The 26,799-nt window shown below is 39.6% G+C and overlaps 3 long non-coding RNA genes across 4 annotated transcripts in view; 1 reads left to right on the top strand and 2 right to left on the bottom strand.

Annotated features, from left to right (window-relative positions):
* LOC109384617 (uncharacterized) overlaps positions 1 to 26,799 on the top strand; it is a 163,792-nt gene that overhangs the window by 51,835 nt on the left and 85,158 nt on the right. Inside the window, exon 3 of one of the 2 annotated variants that reach the window (XR_002124440.1) lies at positions 23,695 to 24,744. The exons of the other annotated variant lie outside the window; for it this stretch is intronic. This is a non-coding gene — a long non-coding RNA (uncharacterized LOC109384617). Of the gene's footprint in view, positions 1 to 23,694; positions 24,745 to 26,799 lie in introns of those variants that run through there. 2 annotated transcript variants of the gene reach the window in all.
* Positions 14,071 to 19,853, bottom strand: LOC109384621 (uncharacterized). The gene is made up of 3 exons (XR_002124444.1): positions 19,750 to 19,853; positions 14,552 to 14,773; positions 14,071 to 14,195 (listed from the first exon to the last, which is right to left on the bottom strand). It is a non-coding gene; the product is annotated as an uncharacterized LOC109384621 (long non-coding RNA).
* Positions 25,402 to 26,799, bottom strand: part of LOC109384620 (uncharacterized) — a 118,827-nt gene continuing 117,429 nt past the window's right edge. Inside the window, exon 6 of the long non-coding RNA XR_002124442.1 lies at positions 25,402 to 25,669. This is a non-coding gene — a long non-coding RNA (uncharacterized LOC109384620). The remainder of the gene's footprint in view (positions 25,670 to 26,799) is intronic.

The following is a 26,799-nucleotide window of genomic DNA, read 5'->3' as shown; positions in this document are numbered from 1 at the left end:
AAAAAAAAACTGAAGTGGTTAAAAAAAAAGATAAAAGAAATAATCCAAAGTCTATCTACTAAGTGTTTGTTAAGCTCTTCATATATATAGTGCTTCATTTTATCCCTACAAGCCAGCAAAATACATGATACTCACATTTTAGGGATAAGGAAACCCAGGCGTAAAGCGGTTAGAAGTTCACTGACCAAATTGGAATTTAAATCCTCATCTTTCTGAACTCAAATCCTTTGCCTGTACATTAATGAACACAATTAATTATCAAGATAGCCTAAATTAATTTATTATGTAGCTATCGGCCTGGTGAAATAAACAATTGAATAACTGAATAATTCAAGCTGAAAGTCTCAATTGGTTGATGCTGTGTGTCTTTGTATCTGAATTAACCAGTTCATTTCTTTAGATTTTCTCTGGGTATGTCCACTGTCTCAATAACTATTTGAGACCCTAATATTAGCAATCTGAAGTATTTTAACGATTTTGGTTATCAGCAGCATTCTAAGTATTTAGTCCTCAGCTAAAATATTTTTATCTGTTTGATTAATGGCCTCCGTTGAAGGATTTAGAAGCTGTCTTTTAAGACCAACAGCAACATTTTTTTAAAAAACAAAATTCTTAGTAATTAAATATTAAATTAGATTCCTTCAATTGGTTAAATGGACTTAAGAATTGAGACTATTAATAGAAGACACATAACTTGTTGGGGGCATCACTTTGTGAGAAGTTTAAATGTCTAATCATTATGTTGTGTTGTACCCCTGAAACTAATAATAAAAAATTGAAAATAAATAAATAAAAAACAATTCAAATACATTTAAAAAATTAGAAGACATTGAAGATGTCAAAAGGAATGTACAATCCAGTCATGATTAACGCTATTTTAGAGAAAATTTCTAACAAAAAGAGATTTTTTTCCATTTAATCACCCATTTATTTCAAGGAACAGTCAGGTTAGTCAAGATTCTAAGCCAATTCATTGTAATGAGACTGAAGGAATTGAATAGAATTTTCTAAGAAACATCATTCATAATGTTTATTACAAGAGTTCAGCAGTGCTTTTTCTTGCCTGCCTTCTCTGACTAAAGTCCCACGTAGAAAACCCTTCCAGTCCTGACATAGCCATGAGAAGCTGTAAGATGCTCATCTTCATCAGAGCTAACATTTTTGAGAACTTACTATGAGCCAGATTTTGCGACATAATTGTACCAATTCTCTCATTTTAATGCTCAGAATCCAGTAAAGTAGGCACTATTGTCATACCCATTTTATAGACAGATAAAGAAACTGAGGCGTGGAAGTATTAAGGAGCTTGTTCGAGAGACAGCATTGAAACTAAACCACAAGATACGTGTATGTTATATTGGTTTCTTTCGCCTTCTCTGTGATCTGAGAAAAGAACATGTTTTAAAAGGAATGTCAAGTTCGACTTTACAGCTTTTATGCTAAAAGGAAAAGTGAAAGGCTTTCTGAATTGCTGTGGCAGTTATGCCAGTGATTAATTCCACTGGAGAAGTGGTTCAGTGAAAGTCGAGATTTTAGATCTAAAAAGTCTGAAAACGTGTGTTTTCCTTGACTAGTCTACTTCCCTCACAACCCTTCCCCCATCCGTCTGCACTGAAAACCTCCTTTCACTAGAAGAATGTTTTCATCTCTGAGGGCTTTTAACTGGTGGAGCTGTCCTTGGTCTGAGATGTCAGAAAAGAAAAGCTTTGTCTGGAGTCTGTGACTTCTCACAAAGTTGCTGCACTTTTCAGTTCATGGGTAGAAATCTACCCACCTACCATGTAGAACAGATTGGGAGAATCCTTAAGAAAGGCTATGAAAACCCTTAATTATAGTACATTTTTATTTTTCTCCCCATTTAAGCAGTGCTTCTCCACCTTACTGAGGAAATGGGGCACCTGAAGTCCACCTAACCTAATAAGAGTTCTGAATGCCTACTCTGTGCATAATACAGTTCTAAACACCACAAAAGATCAAGTTCCGTCCCTCAAAGACTTCACATTCCAGCAATAAGACAGTAACATATAAAAAAACGTTAAACAACCCAGTGCCATAAAAGAGATGGATCAGAAGCCAACGAAGTGGGCCGACCGAGTGGTGCAATGGTTAAGAGCTGGCTTGGGACGCCAGAGGGCCCCAGTTCGGATCCCACATATGAGGGCCAGTGACACTGCCCTCTACAGCTAAGATGCTGAACAACAGCTCAACCTGGAGCTGGGCTGCCGTGAGTCGCCGGCGATGGCTAGGCTGCAGTCCCTGCTGCAGTGGGTTGCCATGGGCTATTGTATGTAGCCAGTAGCCAGCGTGAGCAGCCATCCAGAAGCCAGCGACTGATCTGCCTCACCTGGGAAGAGCGCAATGATGGTGCCAACTTGGGCCAGTGAAGCAACGTCCTCCACAACTAGACTGAAGAACAGAAGGACAGCAACTTGTCTGTCCCCCTTAGCCCAATTCCCCAATAAAAAATCTTTTAAAAAAAGAAGCCAACAAAGTACCATGGATACCAAGAGTTAAAAGTTCAAGGCAGGGTAATAGGGGAGGAAGCACTGGGTGCTAAAGCAGTGAGGGGGCCATCAGGAGAGAGAGAGAATTTGAATAGGAGGAAGTTAGCCACAGAACAGAGTGTATAGTTTAACCCCACTTACCCCAAAATGAAATCAACAAAAACTGTATGTGTATATTAGATGCAGAGAGAAAGACAGAAGGATACCTAGCAAATCGGGAGGAGGAGCGTGCAGTCTACAGGTGATGGGGGCGGAGGGCAGGGGAGGGCCAGAATTCACAGGGACTTTCAGTTTTTAGTGTACATACACTTCTATATTGTTTGACTATTTCTCCACACAGAATGCAGTCATGCATTCCATTGGGTTGTATCATTAAAAAATACAACATTGGGCCGACCCAGTGGCTCAGTGGGTTAAGAGCGTGAGCTCTGAGCAACAGGGTTGCCGGTTCGATTCCTACATGAGCCAGTGAGCTGTGCCCTAGCTGAGCTGCTGCTGAGCGGCCGGATGGCTCAGTGGTTAGAGCCTGCGCTCTTATTAACAAGGCTGCTGGTTCGACTCCCACATGGGATGGTGGGCTATGCATCCCAGATTGAACACAGCACCTTGAGCTGAGCAGCCGCAAGCTGCCCACAGGCAGCCAGATGGCGACTGGACTTGGAGCTGAGCTAGTTGCACCCTCCAAAACTAAGATTGAAGGACAACAACTCAGCAGTTCCCCTTCCCCAATTCCCCAATAAAAATCTTTAAAAAATAAAAAATAAATTAAAAAAATACAACAGTTACAAAAAGAATGAGTAGTCTTGGGTCTGTAGAGCAAAAGGAAGAAGATATTCCAGGTGAGAAGAACAGCTTGACTCATGCCTCCAGGTGGAAAGGTACAGGGAGCATTTGGGGAACAGAGATGAGATGTGTGGGACCAGCATAGAAGGGACATAGCAGGCATAGAGATTGGGGCTACATGGAGAAAGGCTGTGAATGCAAGTTCTAGGAGTGTGAGCCTTTCCCCTTCGAGCAGAGCATTGTAGGGCCTCTGAAGGATTTAGTTCAGGGTTGATTCATCTAGCTGCACAAGGATTGATTTATCAGTGAGTGTACATAAAGATCCAGCAAAGTTAGAGAGTATAAATTCAAGTCTATTTGTCTTGCACACCATGAGAGCCCATGGACACGTCTCCTCTAGTAACTGAGCAAGAAAGTCTCTGACATACGCAAACTTGTTGTTAAGACTTTTCAGGAACCATTGAAAGATAGAAATGCTGTCAAATGCAATTGGGGAGCAGCCGCTTATACTTGAGCTACAATATTAACATCACCATAAATCTTTGTGTAATGTTTGACATCTATGATAAATAGTTCAAATGTAGGAGGGAGGCTTTGATCCCTGGCGTATGAGAAATGATGAAGTCAAATTTGTAAAACCTGCGTAAAAATTACTTAATTTTAAAAACAAAAATCAAGATGTCTGTAATATGGTATTTGTTTTAGTGAATTTGTCCTTTCCTTGGGGGAATGGGCAAAATCAATATTTTCTTTAAACTTGTGTTTATAATTATAGCACTATTCAAACAGCATGCATAGGTACATATAATAAGTTTAATCATACACACACACATACACACACAGACACACACACATTCATACAACACACACACAGTGTAACAAAAATCTATAGTAACCTAGGAGTGAGGACGTAACACTTCTACAAGACAGTCTTGAAGGAAACGTTAAATCTAATATGAGGAAAAATACTGTAGCTAGCTGGATTTTGAGTCATGCATTGTGATGACTCATTTTAAATGATTGGATTCTAGGTAAGATGAATTTCTTTATTGACCGAAAACTAGAAGAGGGACACATCAAAGTCCCAGGATGATGATAGGAGTTAGGTTTGTAAAAACATGATCTTCATCTACTGCCAATTATCTTGTAACCAGAAGTGATGTTCGAGGAAGAAACTGACAATTAAATTTAGTGTTCTGTTTTCGCTTTCCTTCTTCAGACTTGAAAGATGTTTCATCCCCATCTAGCCCCTCACCACCTCCCACCCCACTCTGCCCTTTTTCAGAGAGGCAGATGAAATTCTTAACAGGCAAAACTTGAGTTTTCCTGCCTAGGGAAGGGAAAACAAATTACGTGGAAAGAGAGATTCCTGATTTCATATGTAGCATTGGCCTCAGAACCCCTTCTCTGTTCTTCTTAATCCTTCTTTATCCTTTAAAATTACTTTGTGGCATCTCTTCCCATCACGAGGCTGAGGGCAGCGCGAGGCATCTGACCTCTGCGTGTTGGGAGAAAGCAGGAATGAAAGATGATCTGTGCCTTTCGTGATTAGACAGACTCATCCAAATTTTTAGCAAGACAATTTGGAATTTAAGAAGAAATGATCCTTTAAAAAAAATCTTCTTGTCAGAAAAAAAAATCTTCTAATCATTTCATGACATTCTTAACACGGATGTTATCAATTCAATGCAGGAAACACGTACCACTGTCTGACAAGTTGAATTAAACAAACAAAAAAAATCATGTAGTCCTGATAGCATTGCGCTCATCAACAGAGTTACAGAAGAAGTACAGAATCGCAGCTTTTAGTACAATTCAGACAGGAAAAGTCTGTTCTCTGCCTCTCTCCACTGGTTCAGTGTTTCTCTCTCCTCCCCAGTCTGTCTTCCTTCCTGATAAATGGGCGCCCTATAATGTATCTTTATTTGGGAAGCAATACATTGTTTGAATTGCATTTGAGTAAGTCTGAAAATTCATAGTTGGGAAAGTACTTCTTGAGTTTGATGTTCTCCTACACAGAAAAATGATAGCACTTCTGTGAATGACAACAACTTAAGCAAAAGCTGAGAAAGGATATTTATGAGTGCACAAGTTAGCGAGAAGACCATTTAACAATAAGCAGAAAGACGGGCTGATTTTGCAATCACACAAGGCTTTGTAAAAAGCAGAAGGAGCAGGGAGGCATTGGTGAAGCATGGATATGCTAAGAGAATGCTAAGAGAAATTAGGAACACCTAGAGAGTTAGGAAATATTTTGGACCAAAAAAAAGTAATAATACCCATCCTCGGTTTATCTATTTGTACATCAACATATTTGAGAGGAAACATACAAAAACATGTAAAAACATCAATATCCCTCTGCTGATGCTATTGCAGATCCCCAAAAGCAAAAGAACAAATACCCTATTCATTCTCAGTTGCTATCAGATAGTTTATCAATGGTTTGGGACTTAACATGAGTTGGGGAACTTGCTATCTTCAGTTCATTTCTGCTTTCCCTCTAAGTTCAGGGGTAAAACTTTTGAGTTTTTTATATATCCAGTATTTTTATTAAATTTATTGTATTAAAAATATAAGCATATAGAATAGTTATACTCTATAACATAGGCTATATATTTATATTCTACTTATATGAAATAATTTATTAAAATATAGAATTATTCTTAATAGTCACATATTTATATATGTTAAAGTATTTGCTCATGAAAATAATATCTTTTTTCTGTACTTAAAAATTTTTAGTACTTCAGTATTTTGCTCTTGTGATATGAAAAATGGTTTATTTTGTGGGATTTTTTTTAACCTTTTGTTTTGGTTTGGTTTTTTTAGCTGAGCCATCCTGCTACCTGTAGGCAGTTCAGTATTTTTGTGGGACTTAAAAAAAAAATGATATAAGTGTTTTCTATTTCTAACCAACAGCTAAATTTAGAGGTTCGGTCTTATGTTACAGATGATTCTTGTGGGTACAAAAAGTTTGTATTTGGGGGGGGGGTGGCCATCGAGACTTCTTGTCCTTGTAGCCTTATTACAAAGTTTTTTGTCAATTGTTTCCTAATGTCCCTCGTAGTAGCTTGCTAGCAATAAGCAAAAATATAGCTGGGACTGTGTCAAAAAAATTCACTGGCCCACATTCATCTTTCTTCAGCAGAGTTTATACTCAATAGTGTTCTCCATTCAGCTACTGTGCCAGCTGACGGAAACAGCTAGTTGTCTGAAATGAAGAAGAATTGGAAACATGGTGCCTGTTTCTGTTCCTGAAAGTAACAATTCATCCATTTAACATGCTTTTGGTGCCCTTGAATTCTGTGCTAGACAGCGCTCTGTTCACTGTTCGGCTGAGGCCAATAGGAGAAGTGCTAACCTTGTGAGTCCTGCTGCGGACCCTCCCTCTGTGAACTAGTGACAGCTGTCTGATGGCCTGGGCACCTCTACCTGGAGTTAGTTACCTGAGGCCTAGCAGCTGTAGGTAGGGAAATGAACATCAAGCTGGAAAATGCTAGGATGGGAGGGACAGTAATAATGATAAAAGATAAAATTTCTAGCTCTTATGATCCCTGCTCTATAAAGAAACAAAGCCCGGGAAGGTTAAGTGACTTGCCCAAGGTCACTCTGCCGACAAAGCTATAGAACAGACTCTCTGGTTCCACCACCTTTTTTCTGTACCTTATGCCACAATATGCTTTCATCTTTTATAGCCAAGTATATAATTGATTTTTTAAATGTTCCATATACAGATAAAAAGATTACACATAGTCTCTTTTTGAGAAGTACACATTTCTGGGTTTTTTATTGTATACTAATCACACACATATACTCATATATGCATGAATAATAGGCTTACAAGTTATACTATTATAATCTTCTATATTCTTGCTTGTTTTTTACTTAATATTCTATCCAATTCTGAGAGAGTTATATTAAGATCTACTACTATGGCCATCATTTCATCACATTCTATTTATCTTTTTAGTGGTTTTGATTTTTTTTTCCATTTTGTGCTATTTGTTTTGTGCATAATAGCTGACCACTGTGTGTTTTTCATGTTTATATCTAAATCACAAGAAATTGAGGTGGCTGCCTAGGAAAAGACACCCAAATGATAGTGGCTTACAGAAATAGAAATGTATTTTTCTCAAACATAAAAGATGCCTGACGGTAAGAAGTTCGGGGCCGGTATAGTGGCTCCATGATCATCTGGAGTGCAAACTCCATTTGTCTTTCTGTGTAGCCACCTTTACTATGTCATGCCCATTCTCCAAGTTATGGTTGCAAGATGGCTCCTGCAGCTCCAGCCATTGCATACATAGTCCAGTCAGGAAAGAGGAGAAAGAGGAAGGCAGAAAGGAATAGCTTCCAGCTGAATTAGATTTCACCAAGCCCTAACCACTAACCTCTGCTTACAATTTATTGCCCACTCCTAATTGTAAAAGAGGATAGAAAAATTATCTTTTTTTACTGGACGTATTTCTGTGCCAAATTAAAATTAGGGTTTGTTAGCAAGGATGAAGAAGAATGAGCATTGTATAGACATCTAGCAATCTCTGCCACAGTGCCTTTAATCATCCCATCTTCTTGTTCCTATTTAATGCTTTTGGCCTTGAATTATTTTTTCTTTTTTTTTTAATTCTTTCACTTTTCAATTACAGTTGATGCACAATATTATATTAATTTCAGGTGTACAACATAGTGATTAGACATTTCTATAACTTGTGAAGTGATCACCCCAATAAATCCAGTACCTGACACCATACATAGGTATTACAATACTACCAACTATATTCCCCATGCTATACTCTACATCTCCATGACTACGTTGTAACTGCCAGTTTGTACCTCTTAATCACCTACCCCCTTCAGCCATCCCCCATGCCCCCACCCAGACCATCAAAAAGCTCTCTAAATCTATGAGTTTGTTTCTGTTTGTTTGCTTGTTTATCCTGTTCTCTAGATTTCACATATAAGTGAAATTATATGACATTTGTCTTTTGCTGTCTAACTTACTCCACTTAGCACAATACCCTCTAGTTTCATCCATGTTGCTGCAGATGGTAAAATTTCATTCTCTTTTATGGCCGAGTAATATTCCATTGTATATATGTACCACCTCTTCTTTATCCATTCATGCATTGATGGACACCCAGGCAGCCTCCACATCCTGGCTATTGTAAATAAAGCTGCAGTGAACATATGGATGCATGTGTCCCTTCGAAGTAGTGTTTTGGGTTTCTTTGGATAAATACCCAGAAGTGGGATTACTGGGTCCTTCTCTGTCTCTAGTTTTAAAGCCTATTTTATCTGGTATAAGTATTGCTACCACAGATTTTTTTTTTCAGGAAATATTTTGTTCCAGCCATTTACTTTAAGTCTGTGTGCCTGTCGATCTGAAGTGAGTCTCTTATAGGCATACGTAAGGGTCTGTTTTCTTATCCATTCAGCCACCATACATCTTTTGATTGGAACATTTAATACATTTACATTGAAAGTAATTGTTGATAGATATATAGTTATTGCCATTTTATTATTCATATTTTTTCCTTTTTTTAATTTTTCTTCTTGAAGAAGCCCCTCTAACAATCCTTGTGATATTGGTTTGGTGGTGATGAACTCTTTTAGCTTTTTCTTGTCTGAGAAGCTCTTTATCTGCCATTGGATTCTAAATAATAGCTTTGCTGGGTAGAGTAACCTTGGTTGTAAGTCCTTGCTTTTCATCACTTTGAATATTTCTTGCCAATCCCTCTGACCTGGAGAGTTTCTATTGAGAAATCAGCTGACAATCTTATGGGAGTTTCCTTGTAGGTAACTAACTGCTTTTCTCTTGCTGCTTTTAGGATTCTCTCTTTGTCTTTAATCTTTGGAATTTTAATTATGATGTGTCTTGTTGTGCACTTCTTTGGGTTCGTCCTGTTCATCTGTTCTTCCTGGGCTTGTATATCTATTTCCTCCACCAGGTTAGGTATGTTTTCTGTCATTATTTCTTCAAATAAGTTTTCAATTCTTTACTCTCTCTTCTCCTCCTGGTACCCTTATGATGGGAATGTTGTTACACTTGATGTTGTCCTAGAGGCCCCTTAAACTCTCCTCATGTGTTTGGATTCTTTTTTCTTTTAGCTGTTCTGATTTGGTATTTTCTGTTACTTTATCTTGCAAATCACTGATTCTATCCTCTGCTTCCTCTAATCTGTTGATTCCCTCTACTGTATTCTTAATTTCTGACTAGTTCTTTTTTATGTTTCCTATCTCTTTGTTGAAGTCCTCACTAAGATCATTTAGTATCCTTATAACCAGTGTTTTGAGCTCTGTATCTGTTGATTGTCTCCATTTTGTTTACTTCTTTTTGTGAAGCTTTGTTCTGTTCTTTCATTTGGGACATGCTTCTCTGTCTTCCCATGTTGGCTGCCTCCCTGTGTTTATTTCTATGTATTAGGTAGACCTGCTATGTCTCCCAGTCTTAGTAGAGTGACCTTATGTAGTAGATGTCCAGTAGGACCCAATGACACAGTCTCCCTTGTCACCTGAGCCAGGTGTTCCAGATCTGTTCCTTGTGTGGGTTGTGTGTGCCTTCATGTTGTAGTTGAGCCTTGGTTGCTGTTTGCACATCAATGGGAGGGATTGATCCTTGAGATGATTGGTTGTGAGGATGGGATGTGACTACAGTGGAGGAGCTGTTGTGCAGGGGCTGACCCCACAGAATGGGATTTACTACAGCAGGGCTCTGGTGCCTGTCCCGTCCTTCCCTTTGGGTGTATCTTTTGTGGAGGTGGTTGGGTGGTGCTCTGGTGTGTCTGAAGCTGACCACCAGGTGTGTTGGTTCTGGGGCCTCTTGGGAGGGACTTTGTTGCAGGCCAAGGTCAGCCGCTGCCTGTTCCCTGCCCAGGGCCAGCTGGTATGAACTACAAAGTGATCTGCAGATGGTTGTCACTTGTGCTGGGCTTGGAGGTGCCTGGGAAAGGCCAAGCTGAGAACTGAGGCCAGCTTCCACTAATGCCAGGCTTAGGGCTGCTTAACAAGAGGTACAGGGCACACCAAGGCCAGATGCTGTTTTTTTGGGGCTTGTGAACCTTAAGAGATTTTAGCAAAGTCTGCAACATGATCCAAGATATGCCATTTGTATGGAAAAGCCACTGGAAGCGACCGAGATATCTCTCCCGATTTTTAACCACCACACACAGGTGTGGAACCAACCCCGTTCAGCATCTCCACCCCTCCTGAGAGTCTCACAGTGGCTTCTTCTGTATATCCTTAGTTATAGGACTTCTCTGTTCAGCTAGATTCCAAGCAGTTCTCAATGATGGTGGTTTTGTAGTTTAGTTATAATTTTGAGGTGGTCATGAGAGGAGTCCAGCACAGCATTTACCTATTCCACTGTCTTGACCAGAACTCTGGCCTTAAATTTAATATTTACATCGCCATTCTTGCCTTTGGATTTTCTTGACATATATCTGCTCAACCATTTATTTTCAAACTTTCTTTGTCGTTTTATTTGAGAGAGTTTCTTATACATAGCTTAATTTTTCTTTTTTTAGCCCAATCTGAAAGTTTGTTTTTTTGAAAGCAAAAGTCAACCCATTCAAATTTATAGTGGTAACTGATATATACATTAATATATATATATATATATATATATATTTAATTCTTTTCATTTTAGTTTTATTTTTACTATTTAGTATACTTCATTGTTCTGCCCTTTACCCTCCTTTCCTTAGGTACACTGGTTTGATCCTTTTTAAAAAGTTATTTCCCCCTCTGTTAAGTTGAAATTTTTCCTATGAAGTGTTTATTTCTCTTCAATAAGTTAATACTTTTTTCTGACCGAGTAACCATATTCCTATATCTCAGAGACTCATAGTGAATATGCTGAGGAAGAAGTGCAATTTATTTCTTCAGTAGTGCGATAAGGTCACTGGTGCCATGTAATAACTGAGGAAGTTTATTTCCTCATTTCCTTCAATTTCACACATAGACGGCAATGAACTCTCTTATGCAGAGCTGGAAATGAGCTCTGTTTTGACTGAGTGCCACCCCTGTGTGCAGCACTTTTCAGATTTCTTTCAGTCTTAGCTATTGAAGAAAAAAAGGAAAGCTATTATGCTAGATTGTAAAAGTCCACATGGGAATGCATTATATAAGTATTCATCCTTACATTTCTCTGAGTCTTTACTGAATGCAAAACAAGTTATCACAGATGATAAAGCAAATACCAATAATAAGTAACACTGCAGTACATTTTGTGGCTTGCTTATCCCCATTGCATTTGTTTTAAAAGAAGTTTTAAAACCTTTACCCACGGAAACCTTGAGCTCTACAGGGTTTGTTATAGTTTGGTAAGGACCTTGCATATGAAATTTAACTTTAGACTGCTCGGTGACATCATTAAGCTTTTTTTTAATACTTTTACCTTCACATGAATATATTACTTCCGAAAGAAGCCTTTTTTCTCTTGTCTGGCTCCAAATTATACCTTCCACTTGATAGCAGTATACTTGTTCCCAAGAGCAATCACAAATCCTACAATTAAGTGAGTCGTACAAGTGTTACCATCTAGGTAGAAATCCTGCTGTTTGTACCATGGGGGACAATATAAAAGAAGAAACTAAGGTTGTGTTAAAGCCATATAACTTCTACCCAACTCCATCATTCTAATTTACTTCCTTAAAAAGAAAAACTATTATTATTTTAGATTCCTTAGGGGTATCAATCCAATTCTGTTTTGGCTACAAATTGGTATAGCTTTTGAAAAGTCTTAGGATAATAATCTATACAACAAACTGTTGGGTTGTCGGAAAAGTCATGATGTATTTTTTCTGTTTTTCGTTGCAAAAATGCATCATGACTTTTCTGACAACCCATTATTTGTACTCTGCAAATTTATATAATAAATCAAATAAGAACATATTACATATAAGAAACTCTCCATCTTGAAACATTATGGTTGTAATATTTGTCCCTAGGGCTCTCTCTTGCTTTAGCATCAGGAATGGAGTGAGCTCCTCCCAGTATCTGCCACTCGCCACGTACTGTTGGGGCAAAGGCACAAAAAATCAGTTCTGTTGTTGGAAATACCTCCCTTCCAATCACCACTATTTTCCTGCAATGTTTCAGGAAAAGAGAGCAAGGCATGATGTCATAGAAAGAGAGTAATTAATAAATTTTAAATCTGCCACTTCCTTCTGTTCTTAGGTATTTTTCCTCTAGCATTGACTACGAAAGGGCTGGCCTCACTTAAGACCCAGAAGAAATAAGACAGGTTTGAGCGTAAGAAAGAAAAGTATCTGACAAAAATAAAATTATTTTAGGAAAATACATATAAGTAAGCATGTTATCAGATTTGAACATTAAAATGTAGCATGAGTTTAACTTTACTGGCTACTAATATCCATTAAAAATGAGGCTTCACAAGATTGGTTATATGTTGAAGCTAGATGATGGGTTCATAAGGGTAGAAGTTGGATTCATTTTTACTATTCTTTTTATCTTTGGGGGTATGTTTTAAGCTTTCCATAATAAATTTAAAAAAAAATAAGTGAGGTTTCAAAAAACTGCTCTGGATTGGTCAATTCTGAAAAAGAGATTTCTCTTTTTATGCCCCATAAAGACATCATCATAAAACATGTTCATCAATGGAGTTCAAAACTGCCTGGATTTAATACATTGACGAAATGCTTCAACCCTGTATATGAGTCTTGCAGTTGACCCTCTATGACTGAACTTGAACTTGGAAAAAAAAAACAGACTCACATAGCTTTCATTGGTTAATTGAAAAAACTAAAATTGTAAATTTTCAGTAAGAGACGACAATACTTACCAGAAATAAGTAATCAATTCTCTAGTTATTTTTATGTTCATGTTATTTGGACCCAGAGGTATTAGATGAGGAATCAGAAATCTATAGAAGCCAATCCCTAGAATATAGAACTTACTTTATCTCTTTGTGTTTTCATTTTTTTCTCTAGTTAAATGAAAAGAAACCCTGAGACTAAACTCTATATCTTCCAGAAGCATTTTGAGGAAGAACCATATTTGAAAGATTTTTTTCCAATGTATCATATAGAATTCTATTACTACAGAGAGACTGTCTTCTTTGCTAAGAACAAATAGAAAATAAAGATTATAAATAGATGAGTCATTCTAAAAGTCATAGCGTCATCTCTTTGTAAAACTTCCCACGTAAGGTGCCACATTTTTTCATTTTCTTTGCAGCTGGCCTGAGCTTAGAGAGATGATCTGCCACTCAGAATATAGAAATATGCCTAATTCATGTCTAAGGTACAATACGGCTGATGTAGCACAAGAAAGTCTCTGAAACTTTAGAAATACGTTGAAATACATTGTTATTTCAACGTTGTTAGTGGGTTAGAAATACGTTGATCTCAAGGAGTCCTTGTATGATAGATGTGACCATGGAACACGCTGTGACTTTTTGGTTGGTTTGCTTAGATTTCATACAATTTTAAGGTACTATGGGGGTGAAATGCACTAGAAGAACATGGCACACAGTATCATGAAGATGTGGCGTGGCTTTGCCACTTGGATAAAATTAAATCCTGAGAAATAAAACTAAAGGAACTGACTGTCAGGAAAAAAGGAGAAGACAACTTTGAAAAAGTCAATCAGATTATTTGCTGAGTTCCTGTGCTGAAGACATTTCTTATATTTCCGCAGCTAGTGAATCTTGGGTTACAAAATACTTTCACATTTGTTATCTCATTTGATCCAACCAACAACCCAGTGAGGTGCGTGGGGCAAATTGAAGAAGAGGAAATTGCATCTCAGAAACTTACGTGCTTCCTGAAGACCTTATTCCCAGCGGAAGGGGGCCAGAGGTACAACTACCCAGGTCTCCAACTAAACTGAGCTACAGTCATTCCCCTTCAACCATCCAGTATTGTGCTCCTCCGTTTCGTGTTTTGTCTGTGGAAAATTCAAAAGAAGTAAAGACATGACCCCTGCCCACAGCAAGTTTGTGATCTAGATGAGAAAATGTAAGTTTTATATAGTGAAACAAGCAGAGAATTATGAAGTGTTAAACTGTATGAAATGGGCTGTTGACACAATAACATTGGGATCACTTGGAAAATAAGGTGCTATACATTCTACCCAAAGCCCTAAAAAATATGTTTGGAGGTTCCCAAGAATACTGATCAACTGAATGCTTCTCAAGTCTTCCAGCCAGGCCATCAGTGCTCTCCTGGAGAAGACTCATGCTTAGTTACTGACCAAGAGGAATGCCTGCAGAGGAGAAAGGGGAACACAGTATCTTCTTATACCTTATCATGTACTTGCAGATCCAAGCTTGCCCAGCTCTGCAGAGACACATCGTTGCTTGCAAGAGCCGCTTCTTGAATGGTCAAATTCTTCTTGGGCTCTGTTTGTGCCTCAGACTGAGAATCGGAAGCGTGTAGGAACTAGTCCCGAGCCCATCGGTTGTTAGTTCCTCTGGGCCATCAGTGGAGGCCACCAAACCAATTGCCTCTTCCTTTACCTAGTTGCTAAGGGAGTCAAGGGAACAAGTTCAAGTTTTAAAGAGAAAACTACCTGGAAGCAGGAGAATTGGAACATTTGTTCTACACTCAAAGGGACCATGACTTCAAAGGTCTGCGGGGACTCTGTGATCACTTTTATTTTCTGATGTCCTAATGCTCAAACCTCAAACTTTTCAAACCCATGTTTGTCTCAGAAGCAAAAGTCTATTGGAAATATCTGTTCTTTCTTTGTCAGCATAGCAGGCCTGTCCTCAGAGATAGCTGCAGGCCAGTCACCGTCTCTTCCTGTCCATGTCCTCCCCACTGAGTGGCATATTGCCTGGGAGGCCCCATGGGGACTTCCAAAGCCATCGGTGAGTGACTGGCAGCAATCCTTTAAAAAAGAAAAATGCACAGGACTGGCCCGGTTCACCAGCATTATGGACATTCTTATGTAGTCTTCTTCAAAATGCTGACTTACATAAGTGTCCATTGGCACTGGCCGGCATGGATGGATCTAGTATAATCCTGTTTGCGACCAGGGAGGAACAGCAGGAACATGCTGTGCTGGACATGCTCCTCAGGCATCAGTGCATGCCCACTTGAGAGGTGGAGAGGGCAGTGGGAGAAATCAGCGTGGAGTTCAGAACGCAACCATTCTGCTCTGTGAGGAAACGTGAGAGTATACTTTGGAAGCACCGTCCATACCACCACCAACATCGCTCACTTACACTAAGCATTTGAGTGCCAGTGTGAGCTCAGTCCTATCTGACTCCTAAACCCAGGCACATAACCACTACCACTGGATCGTCCAAGTCTTCCAAGGTGCAGCCTTGCAGTTGCTTTTCCAAGAATGACAATGGATTTCTGCTGAGTCACTCAGACTCTGTTTCATCGAGTGGTTATGAGCAGGACTTTGGAGCCAGCTCTGTCACGTACTATCTGAGTGGCTGTGGGCAAGTTACTTATAAATTTTCCTAATCTGATTCTCCAAATGCAAAATGGCAATAATTCTACCAGCTACCCCATAAAGTTGTTAGGAGGAGTAAATGAGGTTAGCCATGTGTTAAGGCACAAAAATTCAACCAAGTAAATGTGAGGATCTAATTGGCTTTATTGAATAATTTATGAATCATGCAGCATCCCATCTAGTCAATAGAAAGATGCTCTGAGAAGCTAGACAAAATGGGAAGCTTTTACAGGGAGCAATGGGGTGGTCAAGAAAGCTAAAAGGGGGCATTATTTCAGGCAAGGTCACCTTCCTTCAGGGAAAGGCTAAGGGTCTTTTTGGGCAGATGACTTCACACATGCTGACCAGGAAATTCCAGACTGATTGGTTTAAAATTCCACTCCTGGGAAAGGCTGGAACTGCGATTACGTTAGTTATTTGTTTTGGTGGGTCTTACCACAAGTGACTCCATTTTGGGTCTGATGTTTCTTTTTAACACATGTAAAGAGCTGAGGACATTGCCTGGCACATATTATGTACTGTATAAGTGTTAGCTATTTTCATTTATTCATCTAATATTAATTTAAAATCTCTGCTGTAGACTGCTAGGTGTTGAGAAGTAAAGACAAATAAAACACAGTATGTGCCCTCCATGGGCTTATACTCTATATTATAGGCCTATGTTTTATGATTGATTGATTGATTGCCTAGCACAACAGTTGGGAGGTACTCCATAAATGTTTTTGAATGTATAATTGGACTAGGAAAATGGGCAAGTATGACAATAATTTGAGTTAAAATGATTATCTTTAACAGTGCCTGGCACGTCATAGACACATGGTAAGGCACACGGCATTATTAGCTATTTTAATTATTCATTTAGTAGAATAAATGCTGAGACTGAATGTGCGGACGGGAAGTTGAGTGTAAGGAGATGGAGGTCCACTCAGGGAAGCCTTCCAAGAGGCAGTATCACTGAGCTTGGTTTTGCTCAGTGAGTGGGCGTCAGCCAGTGAGAGAAGAGAGCTAAGTGCGCTCCAGGAAGAAAGAACATTGTGTGCAGAGCTAGGGAGGCATGAAATAGCACAATACATTCAGGGAGCTCCAAGTAGGCAAGTACGCCGGGAGCCCCATCCTCGTTGTGACATCCAGCGTGCATTTGTTAAATGAGTATTTGAGATTAGAGGCTGTGAAACTAAACGAAGGAGACGTCGTTTGTGTCACCCTGGCCTTTAGCATGAACTAAATAGCCAGTGACGGACTAAGAGACTAGGGAGTTTTAAGTCGTTCAGTATAATACATGCCCTGTACAAATGCTGTCAGTCTACACAGCATCATTATTCTGTTGTCAGCCCCCTTTGGTCTTCTAATGGAGGAAGTAAATGCACTTAATTCACCTGTTTTTTTCAGAGCAATTGAGATGAATTACACTAAAGTTGATGGGATCATAATATAGAAGAAGATGTTTTTGCACAGTAACATAGATTTCTCTAGATCGGGGAAATAGCAAACGATGGCCTGGGGGCCAGATCCTATCTACCACCGATTTTTATAAAGTCTTTTTGGAACACAGCCATGCCCATTTGTTTACATGTAGTCTAGCATTGCTTTAGCACCGCAATAGCAGAGTTGAGTAGTTGTGACAGAGACGGTATGGCCTGCAGAGCCTAAAATATTTACTAGTTGGCTCTTTACAGAAAACGTTTGCCAATCCTGCTCTAGTGTCATCTCTTTTTAATCTGATGACAAGTAAAAACCACCTAAATATTTAAATCATGCGGTTGAGTTGGTTTAGAACCAACGTGGCGAACAATAGGTTATTACATTTTTTAAATTTGCTCCCAAGGAGAAAGAAGATTGCAAATATGTTAGCCGTAAAGGGTGCAATAAACCTGACTAATGAATGAACATAGATTCTGTGATTGGTCTTCACACTGGACTCGGAGCTTCTGACAGTCAGGAAAAAAAAGGGGGTGGGAGGGTGCATAGGGAATGAATCATTTGTATTAGTTACCTATTGCTTCCTAATAACCACCTTAAAAGTTGGTGGCTTGAAATAGCTACCATTTACTGTTTTTCATGAGACTGTCTAGTTGACTGAGTGGTTCTGCTAATGTGGGCTGATCCCAGCTGATGTCGGCGGGCTTCCTCACGCATTTGCGGTCAGCTGGGGTGTTAGCTCTGGGCTGGCTGGGCTGGGATGGCCTCAGCTGGGATGGCCTCAACTATGACGGCTTGTCTCTACTCCACATGATCTCTCAGCCTCCAGCAGGCTGCCCTGGACTTGTTCACATAGCAGTGGCAGGTTCCAAGAAAGAAAGTGGAAGCACACACTGGGCGCTTAGGCTTGCAACTGGCACACTGTTACTTCTATTGCATTCCAGTGGCCAAAGCCAGTCAACAGGCCAGCCTCGATTCAATGGCCTTGGTGGGGAAAGAGACTCTTAACTCTTGGTGAGGGGAGCTGCAAAGTCTCATTGCAGGGGGTAGGGAAACAGCAGGGAGAGAGCGGGGGCCATGATTAAAACCAATCAATCTGCATCTAAAACAGCATGTATTCGAACCATAGTTTTGTTTTGTTTTAAGTCATCTCTGTGGTCTAAAGTGGAAAGGAATAGTCATCACACGTCTATTCAGCCCCACCCACAGATATGAATCATCATTGTCTTCAACTAAGAGGACCAATATCCTCTAGCTAATGACAGATGCAGGGGAGCCATGGAAAGAAACCTGTCAGAAGTGTGGTACATATCGTATGAGACCCAGGCCTGTATTAAATGCCACCTTGATGAATTTCACCAGGGAAATGGATTTACGGCATAAGGAAAATTGTTACCAAAGAACTAACCAATGACCAAATAAACATTAGCCTTTAAGACTAAAGTCTAAACAGACACAGTAGTCTTGCTGACTGTTCCTACCTTTCTCCACTTCCATCACCAGGTGGCATTCAAATTGGTCACTGCATTCAGAGATGGCACTGCTATCTATGGATATGGATGCGATTGAAAACGACAGAGAATAAACGCTCTTTTTAAAACTCACTAGCCATGTGATGATTTTTTAAAAATTTATTGCTGGAATACCTTCGTTATTGCCCAACTTGCCTCAATAAATAATGTGAAGTATAAATAGCAACAGTGATGTCAGAAATCCTCCTTAACTATTCTTTTCCTGGTACCCTGGGCTGTCAGTGGGAAGAGAACAAACATTGGTGGCCCTTGTGCCTTCAGTCATTCAGAATCCCCCAAAACTCAAAAAAAAAAAAAAAAGCAAAACACTAAAAATGAAAACAAAACTCTCAAACCACCCAGACAAGCCACACAACCTACATTCTCTCTGGCCTGGAGCTGGTCAGGGTGCTGGCCTCGTTTGCAAAAAGTAGATGCCTTTACACACGTGGCCCTCCATGGAGCTGCCAGCATCAGACACTTCTGTAGTGGCAGTAGTAGTGCATGGGGAGGAGCATGACAGAATTTAGGCAACTATTAGATAGATGCCTGTTGACTCAGACATCAGGACCAGCTGTGAATGGAAACTTATTCAACTTAGCCACAGTGAAGAGGAACTGAGCTTGTTGATATTATTGAAGAGGTGGAGATGAACTTTCAAAACGCTTGCAGATGACTCGTTCCTGGGAGGGTCAGAGGAAGTTAGGGCTGTGTCAGGAAGAATAAGTGAAGCTTCCAAAACTCGGGTGTAGAAAAATCAGACGTTACCCTTGGGCGGGTCCCACCAAGGTTCTATGACAATATATGAAATTCCCAATGGAGTACTTAGAAGGGTAGACCTCAGCAGATGTTGGTTCCTTTCCTCTCTCTGCCTCTTACACCCACCTTAGGGATTTCTTAAGAAACAGAGGACCTGCCAGCCAGCTGCCACTGGAAAGATGTCAGCTAGGATAAGCTGCTGATTCGGTGGTAACAATCAACAAAATTCCCACTCAGGTAGATGGAGCCAGGCATGCCACCTCTCCCTCCCCTCTCTCTCCTCATCACAGCTTGGACATTCCTTCCTTCCTGCAGAGGAAGCGTGTGTGTTCTCTCAGACCTACCTTGGCATTCCTTGATGTCTTAGAGAAGCAGATGACCCTGGCTGAGCAAGACAGTCAGCAGAACAGCAGCCCTTGATGCTGCAATTGGAAATTTCCATTCTTTGCTTGCAGCTCTGAAAAAAAAAAAAATCTAAAGAGCCCAGGAGCTGGGAAATTTCCACGATGGAAAATTTTAACATATTCTTTAGCTCTAAACTATGCAGGTTTATGGAGACTATTTTTTTTTCTTTTGGTAATTTTCTTCTTGAACAATAATTTATGAATGTGGTAACACTACAGCTGTGGAAATAAGGAAGGCCAGATGACTTGGAGGGGAATGGGGATGGTTTGGCTAGTGGGAGGCTGTGCCATATACGCGTTTGACCACCTGAACCATAGAAATACAGATCACCACAAGACCCATGGGCTGGGAACTCATCCAAAATGAAGACAGCTTGCCCAGGAGCACTGCAGGGAAATCTGTGTAGAGACTGAAAGTGGCAAGTGGATGGGTACAACTTGGGAACAGGAGATGCTGAGGTCTGTTGCTGAAAAAAGCGATCTCAGGCAGACTCCTTTGACCACTGCCTCCTACACCTGAGAGTGCCAGTGCATCACCTAGGAATCTTGTTACGATGCAGATTCTGATTCAGTAGGTCTAGGGTGGGGCCTGAGGCTGTGTTGCTAACTGGCGCCCAGGTGGTGCTGATGGTGCTCTGCTGAGGACCACACTGTGAGTGGCCAGGCCATAAACAACAGGTCCTCCTCACGATGAGGTCAGCTTGCCTTCAACAGCAAGACACAGTCAAAGGGTGGCTGGAGGACAGCTCCCTTGGCCTGCTTTCCCAGGTTCCAAAGCTGATGTCTAAAAGGAGAACCGAATGTCTTCAGGAAAGGTGCTCCATGCAAGAATGGTTAAAGTGGATTTTCTGAAATGTGGGGATGCGAGCAGTTACCAGAGAGCCTGCCTATTAAGGCGGATTCAAGGTGATGTTTTCTCTAACACGATGCCTTTGTAGAGAACCCCCTGTAACAAGTTAATGGAGACGGCCAAGCTGGTCCTCTCTCCTGAGTGATTCTCTGGTATTGTGGCATGTGGGGTGAAACACCAACGAAATAGCTCCACTTATTGAGGGAAGACTGTTGACGAGGATGGTGTAAAAAGGGAAAGGAAAGGATAGTTGTCTTACTTTTGCTGAAATAAAATAAAGAGGTTTAAGAGAATTTTCTATTTTCTTAACGTCTTTCTCACCTTTGTGTTGCCTATTTGAAAGAGAGAGGGGGAAAGAGAGAGATTGAGAGAGACAGATAGAGATAGAGATATAGAGAGATATCAAAATCTATGGCATTTTTAGTCCAGGGTGTTACCTCCAATTGATCTGTAATGTATCTGCTGTGTGTATCTTTGAAGCAACATTTGTCCTAGTTTTCATTTTCCATTCAATTGAGTTTTGGATGGGTTATTACTGCATACTTTTCAAATTAAAGTATACAGAGGAGCATATGGAAAAAAAGGAGGGAAATTACCAGCATGAAAATATGTTGTAATCAGAGTGTAACAAGCATGAAATAAGTTTGACACTATAATAAGACGTATTTAAATATATATTAAAAGCAAATAATATATAAATAATATAAATATCCTAATATTCTAACATTTACCTAATATTTAAAAATTCTAGATGGCGTACAGGATTAAGGATTTGGACTTCTAGAGATCGGTGGATGTTTTCCCTTTCAAAAATCTTCACTGTTCGGTTAAGCTATGATTCAGCGTTGAAATAGACTTTCTGATTATTTAAGTAAAAGACATCAGTTTGGTCTTTTTCTTACTATAGGCCTCAATGAGCAGTTATTCACCCACAAACCACCATACAACCTTACAATCAAATAGAATTTGATTGATCCACATAAAGCCACGTGATTCTAACAAACATAATAATTATAATAAAATGTAATGTTATGGAGTGCTTACATGTGAGGCGCATAGCCCTTACAACAAGCTTATAAGATGGGTACCATTATTATATATTGTAGATGAGCACCTGGGATTTAGAGGTCGTAAGTGAACTGCCTGGGATTCATACTTTACGGCCAAGCAGGGAATAGCCTTCTTTGACCAGCCACCTTTTACTCCGGTGCTCTTTCCAAATGCCACCGCTACGTTTCAGCTTCATGTCCCTTATCCCAGGCAGAGGGATAGATGGAAACTCTTTCTCAAGGTGAACAACTGCACAGAGCTTGATTCAAATACTGAATGTGTTGTCAGTTGCTTACATCTGCTATTTTTCCAGCAGTGCAGTTAAGTCCAGGCAAACTCTTTTGAAGAGCTCATTAAAACGGTGAAAAAAATACAGTCTCAGAAGCAGGTGCATTCATTAGACGGAATGCCGACGATTATGTTAATATCGCATTCAGGTGACACATTTAAAGCCATTGAAATCATGGAGGATAAAAAGGATTTTCGAAGTTCAAGTTAACGTCTTTCTTCGCAGGGCTCTTTGCTCTGTGAAGCATGCGACTGCCTTGGCAGCTGTCAACATGGGGACCCTCCAACGTTACCTCACAAAAATAAAGCTGTTTTCGCAGCATCGTATTTCCTTGACAAATTCTTGGATCTCTATTCAGAAAGAAGAAAGGTCAGGAATTGCCTACAACCCCTGGCACCATTTTTCCAAACAGGAAATCTTGTCAGGTTGGGCCAAGGGCAGAGGAGACGCATTAAAGAAGATGGTTAAAATATGTGGAGGGTGATTGGGGGTGGGAGCGGGGGAAAAACAATATGTGGAGGGTGATTCAAGGTTTGGATAAGACGGAGCAACCGCTGTTTTCTTCTGCCCTTTATTTTTCATCTTGAAGAAATATTCAGCGTGAAATCTGTAATGTGACCCCACATATGTATTTAGGAGGCTGTATATCAGAATGCCAGCAGTGGTTATGCCAGGATGATTTCGATTTTCTCTTGGGGGGTGGGGGTGGTATTTTTGTATTTCTCAAATTTTCTACAGTGACTATGTGTTACTTGGTAAAATTTAACATTATTAAAAATTATGATGGAGCTATTAGCCTCTCCACATGTAGTTGTTTTACCTATAAAAAAATTAGGTTACTATTTAATTGCTTAGCATATGGGAGTTGGATGAGATGTTTCCCCCAAATCCTTTCTTCTCAAATCGAGGATGTCCGTGGAAACATTGATTCCTCCTTTGGGAAGAAAATATATGAGAAAAAGGGCGAAGTATCCGGCCACTTATAAAAAAATTATAAATGTATTTAAAGATTTTGATGTCATCCTTCAGTACCTCAATCAAGTGGGCATTCATCAAAGTGAAGGCATCTGTCACTTGCAAAGGAAAAAAGACCTTTTAAGGCCAAATTAACTTTATTATTATTATTATTATTATTATGTTATTATTTTAGTTAACACTCTGGGAAGCCTTTCTAAGTTAAAACTTGACACCATCTTTTTTTTTCAAATGGTGTACTACAATGACTATATTACTGGTTGCGAAACATAAATAATGAAGCTGTTATAGACTTGAGCGCATCTACTTATAGGACATGTTTACATTGTGTGTGTGTGTGCATGTGTGTGTGTGTGTGTATGTGTAGTGTAACAGTTCTATTTTTTGCCTTTCTTCCTCTGCAACTCTTCTTCTATCTTGCCCTGTACATTATTACTTCCTTTTCTCCTACACGATTTAAAAAGACCATTGATTCCATTTAAAATGAAAAGCGATATAGAAAGCAGGAGAAATCTCCTTGGGGTGGGGTTGGATAAGCATATTCTTCTACATACATGTACACACACTGAATACATGTATGCATAGCCGAATCCCTGCCCCAAACTGCCATAAATCTCATTGCTTGGGGCTTCAGCATGTGGGGAATTTCTTTGATTGCTGGACAGCGCTGAGTCTCCTAAGAATGCTTTCCCACCCACTCCATTTCCTGTTTCATTCTCAGAGCTGCCACCCTCGCAGAAGCAGCAGGTTCGAGACAAAGTGAGGAAGGCGGCTAGAAGAGGCTCCTATCCTTCTGATATGGCACACCACCACAAGACTAGACAGCAAAAACCTCAGTGCGCAGAATTTAAAGATGAAAGGAACTTGAGAGGTGACTGTAGCCAGATGTTCTTTGAATGTATGGGTCTTCTAGAGCATACCGCATAGCCATCCACCCTGACCTTGAAATTTACCAATGACAGACACTGGCTTCCTTTATTTCACTTTTTTTTTTCCACTGATAGATGGGTAGATAAAAAGCACAAATGACAACTGCAGTCAAGTGGGCAATGCCAAAAAAAAAAAAAAAGATTATTCTTAATCTTGCCACCCTTTATAAGATCAACTATTTTTGAATTTCTGTTACTGATCTAGGAAACCCCCACCCCCCCAAAAAAATTAAATAAATGTAAAGAGGCTGAACCATCTAGCTTAAAATGGGGAATGTAAAGAGGCTGAACCATTTAGCTTAAAGATACTTTGGAAATTGTATTGGTTCACGGGGTCCTTCACACCATGAGAGTCAGACCCTGAGGAGGAGAATTGTGTAAAGAATGTGTAAGTCTCAATACCTCAGTATTTACCAAGTCTCTTCCTAATTCATCTCCTTTTGTCACACCTGTACAGCAAAAGAAAATCTGTGAGACTATCTTATCCAGGGATCTTTCCCACATCTACAAATACTATTGGGTTGTCGGAAAAGTCAGGACGCATTTTTACAACGAAAAACATAGAAAAAAATACATCATGACTTTTCCGACAGCCTAATATCTAGGTTGAACAATGTGTTCCCAAGTTACCTAAATTGTGCATCTGACGGTATTCCTTTCAAAGGAAATTGGAGAGTGCAGCAATATTCTGAAATGACCAGATGTGACAACATGAAAAACAAAAATAACAAAAGAAAACCCTTCAAAGAGTGTGCCTTGCAGAAACAATTAGATGTCCTTTTCACCTTTGCTATATGGGAGATTCTTCTCAAATAAAAATAGTTTACAATAAAAGTGTTGTTGAGTTTTGGGAATGCAAATTCAGAAAATTAATTAGCTAATAGAGAGAAGACTGTGAACTACAATTTTGGCTAAGTAAACAGAATGGAGAGCGTTTTTAAAAATCATCATTCTCTTAATGAATTGTAAAAAAAAATTAAAAAGCAATAGAAAAAAATTCCAACAACACACAAGAATATAAGGAAGACAACAAAACAACACCCCACGTCTCACCACCTAAAATAACTTTCATAGATTTTATGGGAATATCATTCCAGACATGGAAATAAGAGGTATTTTAGAGTTTTGAAACGTGAATTGTATTCAGGCAACTAAGAATGGTCTTGCTGATGATGGCCTAAAGAGACCCAAAAGCCAACTTTTTAAAATGTCTATTTCATTTGAAAAGTGATTAGTGAATTTATCCCATAAGTTTCCTTCTCTTGGCGAGGTGAAGTGATTTTTATTTAATTGTTTTTTTTATGAAAAGGAAAGAGTGAAATCTCCCCTCCCCCACTCCTAAACATACCTTACCAAACCCATGTAAGTGCAAAGACTTAAGTGGGGATTTTTCAAACGCCAAGGAAATTTTGCTCCTTTTTAGGCTGCAAAAATCAGGGACATCATGGTCTCCATTACCTGTGTTGAATTCAGGGAGCATTATCCAAATGGCAGTTATTTCTGTTTAAAAATGTTATGGTAATTCTCCTTTCCTACTTACATTTCATTAATGCTGATACAAAATCAGATACGTTTTTCCTGACTTACCCAACCAACTTTACCTTGAGAAAATGCAGGTCGGCTAGGGGGAAGAAGAAAGCCAGCATTTCCTTGGTAACCCGCATATCACAATTGAAGGTGATTGTAATCAAAAGTACTGATTTTCTGCGCAGTAATAGCTCGGTTTATCTCATAAACACTGGGACATTAGACCATCTGATCATCTTTCTGGGGGGGAAAAAAAAGCGTAAACAGTTTTAGTAAATTAAATCATGGTTTTCCACTGACATGTTCGAATGTAAAGATGTCCTTTCACTTTAATTGGTCCTTAATCGAGAGTGGCATTTAACTGTTCTCTTACTGTGGATACTTATGCATATCAAGCAACCGGCACAAAGTTCATACCTCTGCTACTTGGTTTTATTTTTACTGTATACAAAGAGCAGGAGTTGCATTCTATGTAAGGGAGTGAAAGCCACACTTCAAAATACTCCTTCCTTCTTCCCTAAATTCATTACGTGACCACCTCAATTCTTTGATGTTGGAAATTTCATAATTAGTCACAGTTTGGCACCCACTTTGGTGCCAAATGCCTACATTTGTATAGGGCTTGAATGTGTACGCAGCACATTTCGCAGAATGGTATTTGATCCAGATACAAGGAGAATCGCGTTAGCCACCTCTGTTTATAATTTAAACTCCCAAGTCCCAGAGCCATATTCTCAGGCAGAAGTGGGAGGTATTTTGATTTCCATGGCATTGCCTTTGGTTATTGAAAGGAACCCTTCGGATTGGTTTAATAATGTCAAATGTAAAGTTCAGGCTTCTTTTTGCCATGTTAGAAGTAGAACATCTAAATGGCTCTCCAGTGATCTAAATGATTCTGTTTTACTTAGATTCCTGGAAATTGCCAAAGGGCTTTAAGTGGGGGGTGGGGGGGGGTGAAAAAAAAAAGAATGAGGAAATTTTCCCTGTGGGCAACTGGGGAAAACAAAAATATTTTTGTGCTGTAGAGCCTTCTCGGGAAAGGAAGGTTGGCCAGCAGCATCATCTGTGAAAGGGGAATTTCCACATTTGGGAAAACATGGTTATAATTAATCACTTAGGAAAGCCAAGAAAGTGGACCATGTTGGGAAAATGTGATATTCAGCGGCTCAGTCATTGTTAACTGATTGGGCCAGAAAATTGAATTGTTTTAGAAAGACATTTTTATTGGGCTATTTCACTATAGGGCCTTCCTTCTGTGGATCTCATAAATACCCTGCCCTCGCCTGGGAAGGAGCTTCCCCTAGACACACACACACACACACACACACACACACACACACACACACACACACACACACACACACACACAC

Source organism: Hipposideros armiger, unplaced genomic scaffold (assembly GCF_001890085.2).
Source record: "Hipposideros armiger isolate ML-2016 unplaced genomic scaffold, ASM189008v1 scaffold_97, whole genome shotgun sequence".
NCBI classification, from domain to species: Eukaryota; Metazoa; Chordata; class Mammalia; order Chiroptera; family Hipposideridae; genus Hipposideros; species Hipposideros armiger.
This window is presented reverse-complemented; position numbering and strand designations above follow the sequence as displayed.